At 40.6% G+C, this 15,552-nt stretch overlaps 1 long non-coding RNA gene and 1 other non-coding gene across 5 annotated transcripts in view; both read left to right on the plus strand.

Annotated features, from left to right (window-relative positions):
* The window catches only part of LOC146518742 (uncharacterized), a 37,869-nt gene extending 28,348 nt beyond the window's left edge, over positions 1-9,521 (plus strand). For all 4 annotated transcript variants that reach the window (XR_014874189.1, XR_014874190.1, XR_014874191.1 and 1 more), the window contains one exon: positions 9-9,521. This is a non-coding gene — a long non-coding RNA (uncharacterized LOC146518742). The remainder of the gene's footprint in view (positions 1-8) is intronic.
* trnai-uau (transfer RNA isoleucine (anticodon UAU)) lies at positions 6,960-7,053 on the plus strand. The gene is made up of 2 exons: positions 6,960-6,997; positions 7,018-7,053. It is a non-coding gene; the product is annotated as a tRNA-Ile (tRNA).
* Positions 9,522-15,552: the final 6,031 nt, after the last annotated feature.

Raw genomic sequence — 15,552 nt, forward strand, 5'->3', positions numbered from 1 at the left:
CTTTGCAGCTGGCTGATGGACCAACAGCACAAGCAAGAGTGGCCAACAAACAGGTTGTATCACATGTTTTTGACACTGCCCCTATTGACAACAAACACTCTGCAGAGGACCGCCTTCGCCTACGCACAAAAGAGGCATAACAGGTTCAGTTTACCATGTCAAACAGAGTTGCACCATCAAGCGACATAAGTGACATTTTACTCTGTAATAGTTTACAATTTGTAAGTTTGGTGAATTGACAATCAACTGTGTGGGGTTTTTTTGTTATTTTTTTGTTGCGTAGCAGTAGAAGCATTTTAAACTATCTTTGAAAAAATGGAGAAGTTTTGAAGCCTTCACACTCCTGTCACATTACTCAGTTGTGCAGTATCACATACCTTATTATGATTAAAAAAAGAAAAAACATAACGAGGTTTGGGAAAGAAAGTGAGAACCAGGATCTTGCAATTATAACTTTAAAGGTCGGTGTCCTTCATAGGAATTTAATTCTGCAAGTGGCAACGAATACCTGCACCTGTGAAATGAAATTATTTGCTCATGATTACGTTTCATCTTGTATGCTCTTCGGTACCTCTGATGCATCAGGGCATTTCATTGCTACTTTACCCCTAATATGGCATTCATGTTCTTTTTGTGAATAAAGTTCTGCTAATTAATTTATGCTTTATTTTTATTAGCCTGAGAGTCAAACGCTGGGTGTCAGTTTTACACCGACACCACTCCTGAGAGTAGAATGTCGGTGTATATGTGAGAAATCTTTTGTCAATCTTTATTGTATCCTCCCCCCCCCCCCCCGCCCCCCCAGCTTTATTTTAAAACTTTTTTCAGCATATTTTAACAAGTTGTAAATAAATGTATGTATTCGTCAAAACAAAATCAAAAGGCTTGTGCTTTGTAATATTATGTGTAATTAACTATAAGGATAATTCAGGTGCCAAAGCAGGGGATCTAGCATGTGGAAGGTCGGTGGATTACGCCAGTCCACATACCAAAGTGTCCTTGGGCAGGTGTGTGTGTGTGTGTGTGTGTGTGTGTGTGAATGTTCCAAAGTGCTTATGTGTAGTTAAAAGTACTGTATGAATGTGTGCGTTATTGAGTGAATGAGACGTGTAGTAAGAAAGCGCACTGAGTGCTCCACTAAGTAGAAAGGTGCTAAATAAGCACCAGTCCAAAGTAACACAGCACACTCTGGAGTGAACCGTGTGCTGGAGTCTGCAGACCTGTATATGTACAGTATGTGCTGGGTTTGCATTTGTGACAAAGTATGTGTGCATATGCATGAATATAAGTATGTGTGTATGTCAAGAAGTGAGACAGGTCAGTGGTAGAATGGTAGAATACAGTATTCAGTACAGATTAAATGAGGGTTTTGTTCAGTTTGCTCCAGATGTTGAGTCTGTGTGTTTTATTTTTACATTCTTGGCCTGCAGCCCATATATATTTTGGAAGGGGCAAGGAGTAATAATATCAGTGGAAAATGCTGCGGTCTGGTACCTTTTAAATAACATTTCCTCCTTTTTCTGCTGCTGTCCTGTTTTTCTTTCCATGTTGTCTTTTATTTGGGAATGAGCTTTGAGAGGTGATGTTTAGAAAAGCGCTGAAATGAAACTGGCTGCGGGGTTCAGGGAATCACTGGAGATCTCTCCATGAACGCACACACATGCACTGAACATGCGGAAACCACACACACACACACACCCACACATACTGTTGGTGCTGCTAAATTCAAGGAGCGGGGAAGGAGGAAGAAGTTTAGTTCCTAAATGAGAAAGGTCAGACGGGCGGTCTTTCGTCTTGTGGTGGGCCCTCTTTAGGCTGTGTGTAGTGGGAGATGCAGTTGTACTAATATTTAGCTCTGTCCCCTTGGTCGGTAGAAGAAATTATACCAAAATGTGCTCGGGGACCCACATTTTGGACTTACCTTTCCTCTATTTCTGATTTATTTCTGAACAAATCTGGGCCGAAGCAGCCTAAAATCTGCACTGGAGCAGTTAATGGAGTTGTAAAGTTGGGGTAGGCTCCAGGGAAATATAACCACAAGGTTTAAAAAGTTCTCTCCGTCTGTCAGTCTGTATGCATGTATCTCTTTCTGTCCTGCGGTGGGGCCACCCCTGTTTGAAAAACCTCAGCTCATAGTCAAAGAAGAAAGTTTGTCCTGCATTTGTGTGCAAAGTACAGTACATTTGTGCTTGAATCAAAAAGATCAGCTGAAGTTATCATAGCACACGTCTGTTTCTCAGTATTTGACATTCAAAGAATTGCTCTTTACATTATTTTCTACAGTGACTTGCGTGTTATGTAATGCTTGTTTATTTATTGGCCTTGAAATTTGCTTTGTGCATCTGTGTTGTATCAAGTGCAAAGAGCACCGAGCACAAACTGTTTCCTGTAGAATGTCATTCTGCAGCACTAAGGATTAAATAAGTCACCTCCAAGTCGGTAGATGTGTTTAAAGTGAAATTAAAGAAAAAAGATGCAGGAAATCAGTGTGTCAAGTCGATTTTGTCTGTTGTCTGTGGCAACTTTGCATGAAAAATAATTTGAAGACAGCAGGAGGTATACGTTGATTTGGAAACGTGTTCACCATGACTTCATAGTCCACAATCTTAACTTTGCTGACAACAGCCTCTTATGATGTAACTCTAATCAATGGTACTACATACACAAACAACTGTAGCAGTAATTCTAGCCAGAAAATCCCAGGCCACTTTGTACACACAAATCACCAGATTGCTAGTTTTATGGGTTAACCCTGTGTTTTACTGTAATCTGTCCCAGACGAGTTTTTTAGAGTGAAATATATCCAGATTATCAAACATTTTGGAGTGACCAAAAAGCCTAATTTTCAAGACTGACCATAGCTATAGGTTCACCTGCAAAAAGGATTAGCTCAAATCTTTAAATCTTTAAATTGTTTATAAATAGGCATCAACCTAGTGTTTCACTAAAACAATGTAAAAAGACTAATGCCACAGTCACACACACCAGTGGTTGGAGACCACTGCACCTTCCTTAGTCTGTCTTACAGTGATTGCAATCACTCCAAGTGTGACTGCCATTGTTTGGAGACAGGTTGCCTCCCACCTGTGCAGTGCCTAGTAATCAAAACTGGTCAACCAGAGGTTGAGGGTGGTGCGCTCAACCTCTTGCTGACTAGTTGGTTGCTGCAGCTACTTGCAATCAGTTGCAGAATGCAAACGAATTCAATTCCAATAATTCCTAGTCGCAAAGAGGTTGTTGTTCTACTTTTATTCTAACACGATTGAACCATAAATATGTGTGTCCCTTGTGTTCAGTAACTTATGTTTGAGCAATTTGTTGTGTTCCTCTTTTATATCTGTCTCCGCCTGCTCCACTCTTTTTTTTTCTTCTGACACGACATCTTACTGGATGACGAGTCTGAATGTTGTCTTTAGTAAAGCAGGTAGCGCACACCTTTGTGCACCTTCTGTGCCTCAACACTCTAGACATGCCACCAAGACATGTCCCAGTGCTCTGCCCTGCCTATACACATTGGAAACAAGCACTGTTACTCTGTACTCTGTTCTTTATGTGTGAGATACGTTGGGAAACATGATGAAATTATTATTCACTACACCTGCTTATTTATAGTCAAATACAGCAAATGAACCAAAATAGCTAAAATAGCAGAGTCCCTTGTGACCTGTAATGATTTGCACTACCATATGCAATTTTTTATAATACTGACCAAAATACTTAATAGTGTTTGATGGAAGACAGGAGGACAAAACAGTTGTGACAGACTGATTACTCTTAGCTGGAATATTCTCACGTTCAGTGTCCTTCTTTCTTTTCCAGTGGTTTCATAAGGACAACTAAGTTATCAAAATTGTGCTGCGGTTAAGCAACGACCAGCCCCTAAAAGAGAAGAGTGTATTGAAGGGAGAAGAAGAGCATCTCTCAACTTTCATGGTGTGCAGGGAATTGAATGAGTGTTATTGAATGAGAAAGGGGAGAGGTGTTGCTGCACTCATAGTCTCCCTGTGACAGAGAGGGTGGGAGGGTGGTGGGGCAAAGGTCAGCAAAGAGGAGTAGGGGTGGGGGTGGTGGTGGGTAGTGAGGGATGAGGGAGTGAGAAAGAGACAGCATCTGGAACCAGAGCCTTTCCCAGCCAAGTTACGTTTGTTTAGTCTAAAAGATGAGTGTAGGGGAGCAGCAGAAAAAAAGTAAGGCCAAGAGAATTAAAGCATTCAGTGACAGAGAAAGGAAGGGGAGAGCAGGTATGAAAGTGTGCATGTGTTTGTGTCTTTTATGCCGCACATACTTTTGCAAGCATGGAGAGTTTCATTTCAACAGCTCGAGCTTTGCCTTTTGTTGTGATTTGTGTTCCCGATTTTAATGCCAACTGAAAAGTAGTGAGCACTCTCCGAAATGCTTTAAAGATGTAGTTAGCAACTGCAAGCAAAATGTTTCATCAGACAGATGTAAAATTCCCCAATTATGATGCCATTATCCAAAAACTAATTGGGATGCTACGAGTGAAGATGATGACGCCCAGATGGACAGAATGGCTAATTACTTTATGAAGTGAATTTCCAGAACAGAGGTTTTGGATGAAGCGTGGGAAACACTTCTTACTGCTGTGCTCGCAGTAACCTTGTACTGACGCTGGCATAAACCACAGAAATAAGATCCAAAGTAAAAAAAAGTGGAGATATTGTTTTAAGGTGTATGCGTTTGCTTGTTTAGCGTGTCCAGTGCTCTCACCTCTCCCCTCCCCCTTTGCACCATATTAAGGCTTCAAGGGAGGTCAGCTCCTCTTGACCTCTGCGTTCCACAGCAAGGCACCGTAGCTGGGCCACACACACATATGCACCCAAACACTTCACACACAAAGACACTAAACACACATGCACACATATGCAGCGTCTCACCTCATAAACGCCTGACTAAAAACACTAAAAGCGTTGCTATAAGCAGACACCTAAAAGAAGAAGAGAAAAAGAAGGAAAAAAAGAGACGAGAGCTGATTTAATTTTGAAACAAAAGTGTGCCAAGACATATGTCATAAGTAAAAAGCGCAGTAGAGAAAAAGAGAAGATCATCCATCTGAAGTCATCCAGACAGAGGTCAGCGTTTTCACCTATCAGGGTGTCCCGAAGCCTTCATTTTGTAGAATGTACAAATACAGCTTTGTTTGGCTGGAATTTGGTTGTGTGCTCCATGAGCATTCCCCGGCCCCTCACTCAATGACCTTTGGCCTCTAGATACACACAAACACATGCGCACACAGTGATATATGGGGATTTCTAGGTTATACAGTGCACAACAACAACAGGCACAGCCAGACAGGACATGAGTTGAAACTGAGCTGGAAAGGATCTCATTGCCAGCTTTTATTCCCCAATAACCTACTTCTGGGTTTGTCCATGCATACAGTGGCACTGTGTCTGAGCTCTGATACTTCTATTAGTACAGTACACTCTAATGTGGTACACTATGTGCTGTGCTTACTTGTGTAGAGTGGAATTTTAACAGGGCAGTGTTGTCTCAACTCAAACATGGCTCTCTCCTTGCCACATAATATAATGGTAACCTTCTACTGTGATCATCTTGTGAGACAATCACAAAAGATACCTCAACCTATTTAAAGTCAGTGCCTGGAAAACAACAACAACATCTGAACTGTTGTTCAACTGCTGTTTACTGGCTAGCAGAGGTAAAACAGACAAAAGCTCTGAAAGAGTGACTTCCACAGTCAACTATCGGAAAGTTACGAGTGCAGAATCCAGGTAGTTGTTGTGCCTTTCATGCAGTCATACAAGCAAAAGCATTCATATCAAAGCATACAATCAGAGGCATGGCTTGTGTGTGCTTTCCTTTCTCTACAGTATATATACATGTGCATATGTTTTAGAGAGGTTTTGTGTAGATTACAGTTTCTATGAAGGCTGATATGGTAAGTGACAACAATTTATAGAAAATTGCAGCTGGGGACCTATTGGCTCCATGACCTGTGGCCCAGAGTCTTGTCTGTGACCTCATCAAAGAGAGACGAGAAAACAAGTATCCCTCTTGAGGACAACGGTCATTCATCTTTCCATCTTTGTTCCTTTTTAGAGCCTTCTGCCCGTCATGAGGCAAAATCAATGTCTTAACAGGATAGAGAGAGACACAAAGATGCAGACACAAAGACCACACTCTCTCACACACATACACATACAAACAAAGCACAAAGAGGGAGAATCTGTGCGCGGCGCTACTTTATGAGTTTTCTGTGAGGCCGAAGCCATTGTTTGTACTCAAAGCACTTGACCTTGTAAAGAAAGGAATGAAACAATTTTGCAGCACTGCATTTAGAACCTCACAAATGGACTGGTCTCATTGTCCCCTCTGAAAGTTGTTGTGAAATGAGAATGTTCTTTGAATTTTTTTGTGTACATATTAGGTAAAATTACTGCAATTTTAGTCCTTGGTAATAATACACCGGTTTATCTCCTGCATTGGGTTTTGCACTCAAGGATGACACAGCCCGATTGTTAGTTACTGTATCTAGTTATAGGTAAGGAAGCTATAATTGGACTAAGCTATTTTACATATAGTTTACATATACAATAACTTGGCTTTTCTTTGCACTATGGAAGAGATCTTCTATGTTCATCCATCAAATATTTGGTATTGGATATAGAGGTATATTTTGAAATTTAGTCCTCAACATGCTAAGTGATGTTTTGTCTGACTGTTTGATCACAGAACCGGTTTCTGCTGATGTCATCAAAAAAAAGAAAAAAAAGAAACAATAACGTGACAAAGACGGGCTTTTCTGCATTGGTTGTGAGTTCAAGCCTCACCTGGAGTGTTCTTGATGTTCTCTATGTTTTGGGGTCTAAAAACTGAAGCCAGTGGTGAAATCTCTCTAACAGCCAGCACGAAGCAACTCCTTTGGTTGCAAAAAGAAGTCATTATGTCTTGACTTGACTAACTAAAACTCAGCGTAAGCTCCAGTGGTGCAATCGGTAAGTGCGCAGTACTTATAAGACAGTACATTGGAGAGCAATGCTGAGGTTGTGAGTTCAAGCCTCACCTGGAGCATCGGTGTTCTTTTTATGGTTCACCTGAACTTAAATCACTATGGTCCAGCTCTTTGTAATGAACTGCTGTTCTTGACATTGTGGTTGCAAGAAAGCAGTGATGTGATAAGCATGAGCACTTCTGTGTTAGCTTTTCCAACCTGGAAGCTAGGTTCATTGCTCTCGATGTTTTGGGGTCTAAAAACTGTTACAAACAGTGAAATCTCTGTAACAGCCAGCACAGAGCAACTCTTTAGTGGCAAAAAAGTAGTGATATCTTGACTTGACTTAAACACTTTGTGCACAAGCTCCAGGGGCGCAATCGGGTAGCACGCGATACTTATAAGACAGTACACTGCAGAGCAACACTGAGGTTGTAAGTTCAAGCCTCACCTGGAGCACCTGTGTTCTCTTGACAGTGCTGTTTTAAATGAACATAAATAAAGGTCCACTTGGTGCAGCCAGGTTATCAGAGCCTTCTTGATGAGTGCAAATAAAATTCAATGAAAAACAACATTTATTTTTTTTGCAAATTCTGCCCCTCTTTTTCTTTCCATACTGTTTACCTGCATTTAAAAAATGAAAGAAGAAAAAGAAAAACTGAAATGTAATTGGTTGATAGAATTTGGACAAACAAGTGGAAAACCTGAAATGAAAAATCACACACTTACTTTAGATTCTGCAAATTAATATGTAGATTTCTGCTAATAGAGATTAATGAGGAAATTACCCTGCTTTGCACTTGATTTATTACCTGAATAAGCATTTTTCTATTGAGTTTGTTGTTTTCGTCATTGTTAAATGGTGTTCATTTTAAAGTCATGATACCATTCAGAGTAAAATAAATGATACAGCAGGCTAAAACAGCATCGGTGGAAGAGTTCCGACACAAAAACCGCTGCTGACCTAAGGCTCACATTTGCCAAAATAAAAAATCTTGGCGATCCCCAAAACTTTTTCAGTGATAGTGTGATTTTCTGTGGTTGCTTTCCCGCTTCAGGACCTGAACGAACAATCGATGGAAGCATGAATTTTGCACTCTACCAAAAATCCTGAAGGGGAAGTTCAGGCATCACAAGCACACTTGCAGGTTATCAAGAGCAGTAACCAAAAATACACAATCAAGTCCACCTCTGAATGGTTAAAAAAATAAAATAAAAATAAAAAGAATGTTTTGGAGTGGCCTAGTCAAACAGGAAATTCATGCTCAAAACCCTTGAAAATATGGCTGAATTTAAATATTTTGCAAAGACGAGTGGGCCAAAATTCCTCCACAGCAATGTGAAAGACTCATTGCTAGTTATTGTTATAGTCATACTGCTTGATTATACAGTAGTTCTTGCTGCCAAGGGTGGCACAAGCAGGTATTGGGTTTAGAGGGCAATTTCTTTTTCACATAGAGCCAGGTAGGTTGGGACAACTTTTTTCCCTTAATAAATGAAATCATGTTTTAAAAACTGAATTTTAAATTTTATTTTTTTTGTTAAAACGGAAAGAAAGAAATCAGGAAGGCAAATACCTTTCACTGACACTAGTACTCAATCCTCTACTGATTGCCAGCAGCCTTCTGAAACCACACTGAATACCTAAAAACAGTTGTTTACATTAAAGAATCCTTTAGCCTGATCAAACAGAAGGATCCTGTGAATGAATGGCTTTCCAGTTAATGATAAATTTAATAAATACAATTATTGATACAGTAAATTTATAAAAACATTTTAGACACTTTGAAGCTTTCTCTCTTATGTTCTGACACATTGTTAAATGAATTTATTTTTTCATGAATTTGGACATAGTAATCCACAGTGAGAATGCCAAAAACCAGCTCTTTTGGTGTGTTAATTTCCACTCAAGCCCTGGTACCCTCTTTATATCAGCTGTTTCTGAGATCTGGAGTCCACCTGTCCCTTATTCATCGCACATTATTAAAAATAATCACACCAGTCTTCTTTCACTCTTGCATTAGATATACCACTTAACCGTTCTTTAAATAATCTTTAAATTGTATCTTATCAGCCAATCATATGTATGCCCTGCTGAGCATTAAAATAGGAAAGAAAGGCAATTTTAATAACTTTAAGTGTTGTTGGTGCTTTACGGATACTGTTGATCAGCTGGGATTTACTCGCACAACCATCTCTAGGGTTTATAGAAAATGCTCCACAAAAGAGAAAATATTCAGGGGGCGGCAGTTCTCTGTGGGAAATTACCTTGTTGATCCCAGAAGTCTGAGGAAAATAGCCAGGCTGCTTCCAGCTGATAGAAAGATAACAAATAACCACTTATTATAACCAAGGAATGCAGAAGAGCGTCTCTGAACACACAACATGTCAAACTTTGGAGCAAATCGTCTACAGAAGCAGTCAACCGTAATGGCTGCCACTTTCGTCTGCTACAAACACAAAATTGGGGCTATAGTTGACACGGGCTCACCAAAATGGGACAATGGAAGATCAGAAAAGTGTTGCCTGTTCTGATGTTAATTTCTGCTGAGCATTCAGATGGTAGGGTCAGAATTTGATTTAAACAATATGAAAGCACGGAGCCACCCTGCCTTTTATCAGTGCTTTAGGCTGGTGGCAGTTGAATGATGGAATGGGACCTTAGTACCAAACACCACAGCCCACCTGAGTACAGTTGCTGACCATGTCCATCTCTTTATGACCACAGTGTCCCCATCTTCTGATTTCTGCTTCCAGTAGGATGATGTGCCACAAAGCTGAAACGGTTTCATTTCTGATTTCTTTAACATCCTGAAATGACCTCCACAGTCATGAGACCTCAACTTAACCGAGCACCTTTGAGATGTGGTGGAATGAAACATTCACATCAGGGATGTGCAGCTAACAAATCGGCAACAACTGTGTGATGCTATCATGACAATACGGACCAAAATCTCAAAAGAATGCGAGCGGCACCTTGTTGACTCTGTGCCATGAAGAATTAGTTCTGAAGCAGTTCTGAAGAGAAAATTTGCCAGACAAAAGCCAATCCTTACTGAAAGGCACATACCAGCTGCAGGGAGTTTGCCAAAAGGCACCTAAATAAGTCTCAGACCATGAGAGGTAAAATTCAGTTGATCAGTAACATGCAGCGGCTAGGTAGCTGTATCACAGTTTGAGAGAAATGACACAAAAAGCAAAATATGCAGCAAAACCATGTAAAATGACTTGGCATATCATTCACATTCCATTTCTTGTTACCAAGCTGTTTGTCTTTTCATTTTGGTATATTGTTCTTGAAATCCAAACTGTCAGTTGAAAATTATTCATCATTTCAGGATAAGAATAGCATCCAGAGATCGCAGTGGTCCTTGTGTCCCAACAATATCTCAGACAAGTAAAAACAATTTAATGCTTGTTTGCAAGATGAAGAAAACCACTGCCACAGGTACACAAATTCAGGCATTAATTGTGTTGTAGGGACATGAATCTGCTTTGTCGCATCTCAGAGTGTGTTTACCTTATAGAAACAATAAGTCCCTATAACATAAAACACTTTTAAGGGTGAGTGTTAGTGTAAAAGTAAAGGGTAAAGTAAATAGGTGTTATGATTAAAGTAAGTCTCCAAGAAATGAATGGAATGTAATGTCCTGGACACATGTGTGTGTGTGTGTGTGTGTGTGTGTGTGTGTGTGGGGCACTCTGTAATGGATCAGTATGAATGCCTCGTTAGCAAGCGCCACTAAAACCCTGTCGGCCCTTCAGAATATGAGTACCATTTTAGAGAGCAGCTTTTGCTGTAGCATTCTAACTACCACTTACACATTATGTTCTGTTCTCTCTCTCTCTTTCTATCACACACACACACACACACACACACACACACACACACACACACACACACACACACACACACACACACATTAGCCCACGCACATACACTCAACAAGCACTTGCATGTGTGGGCAGCTGACTGAATTGATGAAACAGTATTCTGCATCCTCCGGGGAGCAGAAACACACCACTCTATTTAGCATCAGAAAGGCTACATTCACTCTTTTCATCTGAGAGGTGAACTGAGGAATGCCCTCAAGGTGTGGACAGAGGAATAAAGATGGTTACAGGGGTCTGGTGTAGGGTTTAGGTGGCCAGCTGACTCCACCATTGGTTTCCTGATCATTCCATTCATTTTTCTCTTTTACAGTAAATCTTGCCTTCCACTCTCAACACCTCACATCAGGCAGAGAACAGAGGTTATAACTGTAAACAGTAGTAGATCGTTTCATACCTTGCTGTGTTTGCTGTGTACTTGTTTTATCCTCATTTGTGGTCATGTTTCTCTTCTCTAGTCTCTACAGGCCATTTCCCTATGAAAAAAATCCACTAAAGGGAGCACACACACACACGCACACACACACACACGCACACACACACAGATACAGGTAGCAAAGTTTCTACTGGAGTTTTCATAGCAAAGCCAAACAAAACATGAAACGAAGCAAATGCAAAAGAGTGACGGTAGTGAGGAGGAGGAGGAGAGACGAGAAGGGAAGCGATTTTCTCTGGTTTTTGAGGCTGCACCGCATGTACTTCTGACAGGTGGGAGGGGAGATGAAGCGTGCATTGTGTTCGCTTGCTAATTAGCATCGTTAGCGGGGCCCATCCACTGTGAATGGAAGAGATAGTATTAGTGAGGTTTATGCACAGTGAGTGGTAGAGATAGGAAGAAAAGAGTGTGGTACAGCCAAAAGCTGTATATGCTAACGCTAAATTAAGTTTGATAAACTTGCAGGTCCTTTAATGGACTCAGAAGAGGGGGGGAGGGAAAGACGAACAGGGAGAGCGAGGACGTGTAAAGAAGTGTACACCAGGCTGCTTCAGGCTTTCCTTTCAATACCCTGAATACAACTACTATGGTGCTCATAAAACCATGATGACACATGCATAGAATAATGAGCTATTGTGTGTGTACGTGTGTGACTGTGTGTGTGTGTCTTTATAGAGGTTTAGGTGTAGTGATTTTTGAGATCAGACTTCTCTCCTTTTATCTTAGCTTTTGTTAGGTTACACATTGGGTGTAGGTTACAAGCCATTGGCTCTATGAGTAGTCCTGTTTGCATAGGATTCATATTACAAACACACTTATAACTCCTTTGAGCGAAGGGATATTTCCTCCTAGTAAGTGTTTCGGTTTATATGTAATGCTTTTATGTGTATTAGAGCAATAATAAGAGTGTATGAGTGTGCATTCATTTTTGTGTTTGCCAAACTGACCCAACAGGTAACATAAAACTGTCAGCATCATCCAGTCACTCAGGTTTTTTTTCATGCTGCCCTTTACCCCTCCCTTCACTTGGTTCAGCTCTCTTTCCTTCAGTCTCTTCATTTTATCCCCTCCAGTGTCAAGAAAAGGCCCTTGAAGCTGTTTTGCTCTCCCTTTCTAAGTACAGACAAGCACACGCGTGCAGCCCACACATACACTCTCGCTAAAAACCCGCATGTAGAGGACCATCGTAGAAGTTTGAAGAGAATGCGAGGAGGCTGTTGTTTGTGGTGGAGTTTTCAAAGATGAACATCTAACTAAACAAAGCTGTCTACCAGAAATTATTATGTTTATATACAAGGAAAATGTATTAGCAAACTGGTTATTTAAGAATAGTAATCGTGGCTGTTATTGGGAACAGGTAGTATTATTATTTCAGCGCATGTATTTGGCAAAACAATTAGGGTTTCAGAAGATGGCAAGAGATCTTTTTCTGGTTGAATATAGAAAATGTTCACTGCGAATCCAGATGCAACATCTGATATTTCCAAAGACTTCTCTTATATAAACTAACAAACTTAACTACATTCACTACTTCATAGTATAATTCATGAATAAGACTTTGCATATTTCATTTAATATGGTCTTATATTGTACACATGAATTTTGGAAAGAGAAAAAAAACGAATTTATGAAATTTAAAATGTAACTATACACTCATGGTAATAAAAAAAAACATACACCTGCAGTTTGCAAGTCTAGGGCAAAGAAAAAAGATCAGCAATGGTCTTAAAGAAGCAACTGTTGGTATCTATCAACTTGAGCAGACAATTTGAAGTCTACCAAAAGTGTAACAATCAAAACAGGTACCATTTTTCCCATGAGTGGACATCCCAGAAAATTAACCCCAAGATCAGACCATGCAATACTCTGAGAAACTGTAGTGATTTGGGATTTGGAAGTGCATAATATATGATAAACAAAGTACAGCTCCTTTATAAATTACACCTTCACAAAATTCTACTCTCCCCCCTGATCATCAACATAATTCTGGCCACATGTATGATAAAGAAAAGACAACAAAAGCTCGTAACTTCTATGTTTAAAAGTTTTTAACTTTGTCAAATTTAAAATTAAAACTGTTACTGTAGCAATATGCTAGCAACCAAGGCAATTCTATAGAGGTTTTTGACAACAAGTTGGGTAAGACCACTTTTTTCTTTAGTGACCGGTGGTTGCCATGGGAGACTGTGCAGACCAATTTGGGGTTATGTATAACTGGGCCTTTAGCATGCAATTTCCAGTGACTACCATCAGCTTCCCGCAAGTACAACTGGTGGGTGAATACCTACATCACAATTAGTGGTTGGTTGTAGACCAGTCGTAGGACTTTATTCACTTGATCCTACTTGTCACCGTATTGTCACAGGTCCACAATGGCAGGTTAACGTCACATAAATATGGTCATGCATCTGCAAAACCTCAATAGAAATCAATATAACGTGCTGCACTCAATATGTACACCCACCTGGTTGCATGGCAACATGTATTGTTTACATGCTATAACATGAGCAATAGCTAGCCTGATGTCATTGACAGATAAACATATGGGGGACTGTAGTTCAATAATAGTTGCATAATAGCTGCAGCTCTGAATAGGTTGTAGCTGTGACGCTGGCAGAGCAGGGCAACATATATCGCTGGTTGGAGGCTAAAGAGAGTCCAGAGTCCACATTGCAAAGGGCCAGTCCAAGTCAATAAAGAGTCAGCAGATGAAACTTAACAACTTAACTTCTTCAAGAAATGACTTCTTTGCCATTGCAGCTGTTGTTGCAGGACAGAATCAAAATGACCTTCCCTCAAAGTTCTGGTGTTAAATTGTCATTTAGCTGCATTGACAAATGAAAAATGTACAATAAACATCAATAAGACAACCAGTAACCCCTCCAAACCATTTATATAAACTAAACTTTCCATTCAGCTGTTTAACCCTCAGTGACAATTTAACGATTATTTCTTGTTTAAAAGAAGACTGTTTATACCAACACATGCAATTAAAGATGACAAAGATACGCTGTGGTTTATGTCCGGGTAAACAGCAAAATGAGCAGCACATTTTGATTGAGAAATCAAAGGAAGTACATAAAGAAACCGCTTTATAGTAATGCTGCATGTATGGGATTACAGTTTACAATTGCTTTTTAGCTCTGATGAACACTTCCCTCATTATCCCCAACTTCAGTGCATTACAAATCCCTTCTGATAACAACATCTTGCAGGCCTCTACCATCCTTATACAGTGCAGCACAAGAGCTTTTCATTACACTGTCACCCGTCATAATCCGCCGACCAGCATGGCCCTCACGGAGCATCAAACAGATGACTCTGGAACAGAGGAGAGGAGGAGGGCGCGAGAGCTGGAGGCGAGGACGGGGGTGGTGTAATGCTGTGTGTTTGTAAATAATCTCTCTGTCACGGTGGTAAATAGCAGTTTATTTAACAAGCATCATATCACAGGAGCGCTTTCACCCTCCGCCACCCCGTCCCTTCTTCTTCCTGCCTTCATCCCTTTCTCCTTTCCTCCTCTCCTCTGCTCTCATCTTTGGCTCTGCGGTTACAGCAGAACATTAATAATAATAACAATGATAAACAGAGAGGAGAGATAACCACAGTAGTGTGTGTATAAGAGGCCCTCACGCTCAGCCAGCTTACAGCGCTTAGCCCCCATTAAAGATGGGATGCGGAGGTGTGTGGGGGGGTGCAGCAGGAAAATAAGAAGCTGTTATTTTGCATGATATTAACCACATGAAAGCATACGGCTGCCGAGGACAGTAAAAGTCGCTGAAGAAGACAGAGGGAGGGTGCAAGAGAGGGAGGCTTGGTGAGGGAATAATGTAAATAGTGACTGGCTGTGTTATTGGGCATAGCACTGTCAGACGTGTGTGCATGTGTGTGCGTTATCATACACAGCGCTGTCAGACGGTCCATTGTTTGGGAAGCGATAAAAGGCAATTTCCCAGAGTCCCTTGTAGAACCACACGCTCGGCTTAATTTGAGGGCCATTTTCCGTGACAGTGTTGACAGTTTATACATCTCTCTTCCTCCTTCCCCCTCTTTTCCTATGTCTCTCTCTCCCTCTCCCTCTCTCTCTCCCCCTTTCCTGCATTTCCTTGCTTCCTCTGCTCATCCTGTGTGCATACTCACTTTGTAGGAAAGAAGCTTGTATTCATGTCTGTGTTTATTAGTATCTCACCCCCATGTTTGGCATGTTCCCTTTGAAAAGCCAACAATACCTGATACTCTAATACCTGTCAGC

Source organism: Neolamprologus multifasciatus, chromosome 5 (genome assembly GCF_963576455.1).
Source record: "Neolamprologus multifasciatus chromosome 5, fNeoMul1.2, whole genome shotgun sequence".
NCBI lineage: Eukaryota > Metazoa > Chordata > Actinopteri > Cichliformes > Cichlidae > Neolamprologus > Neolamprologus multifasciatus.